We start from the raw sequence: 5,925 nt of genomic DNA, 5'->3' as shown, positions 1-5,925 counted from the left end.
GTTTCTGATAAGTAAACGTTGATTTGCACTTAACTTGCTTTCTGATAAGTCATCGACTTGTACTTAACTTGTATCTGACAAGTTGTCAACTTGTACTCAACTTATTTATGATAAGTTGTCAACTTGTTCTCAACTTATTTGTGATATGTTTGCAACAAGTCGCCGACGTTTGTTTACGACATTTTTTTTACTGCAGTGTAGTTGCACTCTTACGGCCCATCCTCAACGGCAAATGAATGCCAACGTTGAGCCATAACTCAATAAAACCTGGAAGTTAAAGAAACCTCCCTCTGAATACCTGCTTAATCACAGGCTTCTGTGAATCAATAAAACTTCCAACCCCTTTGGTATAAACTCAATCAGGAACCCGCTCCGCCTCCAGGCCTATTCCCCTTCCTCCCCACCCCAAATAAAACCTCAACCCCCCCCCCCCCCCCCCCCCCAAAAAAAACCCCCCTCAAAAAAAAAGGTTCATCATCATATACGTGAGCTTACCCAAACACACGCAGCTCACGAACCGCAACTAATGAGAGACAACCCCCTCCACCACCGCCCCCCTACCCACAATATTCAGGTTCTTCAGCCTCCAATTGTATTTTTCCTTCGTATTAATGAGGTCTCATAATGTCATCTGCGTTGAGATCATCATTTTAGCGAAGCACAGACTTTGTAAAAGATGATCAGGAGAGAGAGAGAGAGAGAGAGTGAGAGAGAGAGAGAGAAAGAGAGTAATAGTAGTAGTAGTAGTAGTAATAGTATGTACATCAATATAATGAATTAATGAGGTTTCTGCAATGACGGTCATTACTCAAGACATTACCACAATCAGAGAGAGAGAGAGAGAGAGAGAGAGAGAGAGAGAGAGAGAGAGAGGAATATGTATATTAATGTAATCAATTAACAAGATTCTGCAATTGCGATCGTTACTCAAGACATTACCACAATCACAGAGAGAGAGAGAGAGAGAGAGAGAGAGAGAGAGAGAGAGAGGGAGATAACATGTACTTAATGTAATGAATTAATGAGACTTCTGCAATGACAACCATACTCGAAACATTACAAAATCAGAGAGAGAGAGAGAGAGAGAGAGAGAGAGAGAGAGAGAGAGAGAGAGAGAGGTGTTATGAGCTGCAGGTAATGAGGCTCACGTCAAAGTAATAAATATTATTTATGCAGGAAGGTTATGATGTAGGAGACAGACCCCTCCCCCCTCCACCCAACCCACCACCACCTTCCTTGCCCCCTACGCCTCTGTCCTTGCTTCTTAATTCATATTTTCGGTGTTTAGTAAATGATGTAATGTTTACTGAGTGTCCTTTAGTTTTTTTAATTGGTGTTAAATTAATGAAGAGAGGCCTCAAGTACAGAATTGGGCTACATACTGGGGACAACTCTCTCTCTCTCTCTCTCTTCATCTTCTTCTTCTTCTTCTTCTTCTTCTTCTTCTTCTTCTTCTTGTCGGAGCTGAATACTAAACTTCTGGTTGACATTATTCAGTCAGACAGATCTGCACTTTTCTTAATATTATTATATTATTATTATTATTATTATTATTATTATTATTATTATTATTATTATTATTCGGAAAATGAAACATTTGGAGTCTGATTCAAAAAGGCAAAAATAGAAAAAAAAAAAAGGTTAGACTCTGTTCGGAGCGAATAATAAATGGCATATACGAAGCAGACAGATCTGCAATTTTAATTTTATTATTATTATTATTATTATCATTATTATTATTATTATTATTATTATTATTATTATTATTATTATTATTAATTATATATTATTATTATATTATACTACTATTATTATTATTATATTATTATTATTATTATTATTATTATTATTATTATTATTATTATTAGATTTGTTTGTTGTTATGTGTGTGTCTGTGTGTAACTACAAATGTACAGAAAAAATATATATCTATATTTTTCTGTATATTTGTAGTTACACACAGACACACACACACTCACACACACACAAGAACAAGCAAATCTGAATAATACCAGTAAACAAACCAACAACAAGCAACCACACAAACCAACTATAAGCTGCCCACGTACAAACCTCAACACCAGCCGAGGACACTCTCAAACCAAAACTTTCCTCATCCTTAATTAAATTTAAATTCGGGAGGACCAAAAAGCCCTCTCTCGTCATAATAGTTCCAAATTGGCCCTGGGGAACTTTATTTAAACACCGCGTCGCCTAAGCTTCTTCTTGGCGTCTCGACATCATTTGGAGTCTGATTCAAAAAGACAAAAATAGATTAGAAAAAAAAGGTTGATTCTGGTCTGAGATGAATATTAAACTTCTAGCTGACATTATTCACTCAGACAGATTTGTATTATTATTATTATTATTATATTATTATTTATTATTATTATTATTATTATTATTATTATTATTATTATTATTATTATTATTATTATTATTATTATTATTATTATTATTATTATTATTATTATATTTGGAGTCTGATTCAAAAAGACAAAAATAGATTTTAAAAAAATTGGGGGTAGAATCTAGTCGGAGCTGAATAATAAACATCTGGCTGACATTATTCAGTCAGACAGATCTGCACTTTTGTTGTTGTTATTATTATTATTATCCGGAAAATAACCATATCTACATGGAGCCAGCCCACGGGAGCTTTTGACTTAAAAATCAAACTTCCAAAGAATATGGTGTTTGTTAGAAAAAGATAACAGAAGGTAATGGGAAATCAGAAGGAAGATATCACCTATCAAAAAAATTATTATTGAAAAAATACAAGAAACTGTATTAGTATATTAATGCATTGAATCATCGCTTGAAAGTTTAATTTAAATGAGATCTCCTGGTGAAGTTACACATGGGATTCTGTCGCGGGAAATCGTATATAACCAAGTCACAGGCATGGAGAATGCTCTCTCTCTCTCTCTCTCTCTCTCTCTCTCTCTCTCTCTCTCTGATTGTGGTAATGACTTGAGTAATGATTGTAACTGAAGTATCTCATACATGCATTACATGAATATAGTACATAGTTTGCTCGTCTCTCTCTCTTTCGCTCTCTCTCTCTCTCTCAGATGAACCCTCTTGTTGGGGAGATGGGGTACGGGGTATGGAGGGGGAAGGGGGAATGGGATGTGAGGCATGGGTGTTGGGCCGGTGGGAAGAAGAATCGGTAAAAACGTCTTTTATTGTCGAACTTCTCGTCACACAACAGCGCGTTGCAGTGATAAAAAATACTTTGTAAGTTGGCTGACAAGCGTAGTAGCAGCAGGCATCACCAGTTACAAAGACGCCTGCTTACACACACACAAATATATATATATATTATATATATATCTATATATATATATATATATATATATATATATATATATATAGATATATATATATATATATATATATATATATATATATATATATATACATATAAGCTGATGACAGTAAGAAAAACTGGTAATGATTATCAAAACTTATCATAGAGGACTAATGATGGTGAGGAATATAGCAATGATAAAAGTAACTGATAAAGAGAAAAAAAAGACAAAGAAGAAAGTAGCTGAGCTGTGCTGACCAGAAACGGATTCACTGAGAAATGGACGTGACGCTAATTGTGTAAAAAGAATAAAAAAGATATGAGGATTCTTCGTGAGGGAGAATAGCAGTGAGGAGAGTGAAAGAGGGTGAGATGAAACATGGAGCTTTTTTCTCTCTCTCTCTATCATTTCTACATCCTATTGTGCCTTGGCCTGAAATGCTGCGAGCAAAAAAAAAAAATATTGAAATATTATTTAAACCATTATCGTATTTTTCTCGTAAGAAGAATGAAGAAAGAAAATGATAAGAGAGATTTTCTCTTGGAGTTTGTCGTATTATTTCTGACAAGAATTGAAAATTCTGTTATGAAATGAGATTTAATGTTGAATATGTCGTAAGTAGTTCCGACATAAACATAATTCATGTCCAGAAACAGATGGTTTATCTCAGCTTTTGTGGCCTTTTTGTAGTTATACAAGACATATATACAATTTCTTTCTTGGAATAGGTCTGCTTCATCATCTAGAAATGGAAAAATACAGTACCTGTTCAGCACAGATACGACACAGACCAACATAATATTCAAGTACACTAAAAGATAAAGCGGGTTTCCAACAATGAAATCCTTTCTGAGTGACAGGTATTGTATATTATAAAAATAGGGGCAAATACCATTTATCTTCATTTCTCGAGATTTGAAAAGAACATGGGATCCTTATTTTTCAAACCATATTTCGAACGAATATCTATTCAGTGTTTCATAGTGTTCGCTAAGACGACTGCAACAAGACGCATAGGTAAATCCTTTTTTCAGTTTGGATAAAAATTAAGGGAAAAGTAATTGAACTATTCTCACACGTGTCCCAGAATAAGTCTCTTAAAATCAGAATATAACGCTACGGTGAACTAGAAAATCCGCAAAAAACAAAAAAGAATTAAATTATGCTTTTCCATAAACCGAAACATTTAAACATTTCAGTCTAAGTATTTTAGTAAATTTGAGCAAATAATAATGTTTCATATATCCCTGAATCCACTGATTGCTGTATCTAAATGTTCAATATTTTTTGTACCACTAAAAAGTCTCTTGATAGGTTTAGCAATCTCTCAGACACGTGTAAAGTCTGCTTGTCTGTATAACTCCTTAAAATCTACGTACAGTTCAAAGAGAAAAATAAAGCTATAAATTGTTTGGCAATTTGGAGTCTTAAGTTTTTCACTCGTTTATGCAACTTCCACAATTGACAAAATAAATTATAAAAAATAAATGGGAGAGAAAGGAAGATTCTAACTGTAACTGAGAATTCCAGTACATCAGGGAATATGATTTATGAATCAAAGGATTCCCACTGATAAATTCCGAGAGAAAATACATAAAGAACTTGACGCAATTTGGTTTCATGGCTTAAAAAATTCAGGAGCTCTAATTCATCTGTGTTTCGGCCAAACCTGAAAGGTTAATCAAATTCCCTTTATTAATAAAAATCCTGAAATAATAGAGTGCCTTTACCTCACGCCTTTGAAGTCGTCCGATACAAGTCAGAATTCAACTGAATTTTGCGAATCACTGAACAAATGTTTAAATAGTTATATCTTTTTTTCTGGCAGAGATCAGCCTCAGGTCACGAGGTTTTCATAGCTCCTCTAACAACGAGATGGAATAACCGGATAACTAAAAGTTATCTCAAAAGTTACTTAGGAACATATTATTGCATTTCTTGAGTAAATTTCGACTTTAACATATTCTTAATTAATTGTTTGTGTGTTTGATAACTTACAAAATAAAGAGAGACTGTTCTTCATTTCCGCTTTTACTCGAAATTCAATAGCAACGAAAAAAGACCTGAATTTGAATTTACCTTAGGTATCTTGATCGACTAATAACTGAAAATTCCTGTTTTATCAATGCAATGAGGTACTTCTGTATTTTATATAATAATAATAATAATAATAATAATAATAATAATAATAATAATAATAATAATAATAATAATAAACAATCTCAACTCTCCATGTTCCTTAAGATAATTTTATGAATATTTCCCACTCATTCTTACGATCAATTAGTGGAATTTCCATCCATGCAAAATTAATTATCCTGTATACCCACGAGAGAGAGAGAGAGAGAGAGAGAGAGAGAGAGAGAGAGAGAGAGAGAGAGAGAGAGAGAGATTTTTCTAGAGGAAAATCAAACCAGCCTAAAATTAAAATTGCTCGCATGACCAAAATAATGAGGAAACAAAACTCGAATTACGAGGCATTTTTTGGGGGTGGGGGGAGGAAAGGCTGGAAATTACACGCTTTTGTCTCGAGGCAAAACAAAAGGACGCGGATCCTGCAGGGATGAATGAAATCCTTCGAGGAGCAAGCCTTCAGGAATGATAAATGGTG

Source organism: Macrobrachium nipponense, chromosome 13 (genome assembly GCF_015104395.2).
Source record: "Macrobrachium nipponense isolate FS-2020 chromosome 13, ASM1510439v2, whole genome shotgun sequence".
In the NCBI taxonomy this organism is placed as follows: Eukaryota; Metazoa; Arthropoda; class Malacostraca; order Decapoda; family Palaemonidae; genus Macrobrachium; species Macrobrachium nipponense.
Note: the sequence above shows the minus strand (reverse complement) of the source record.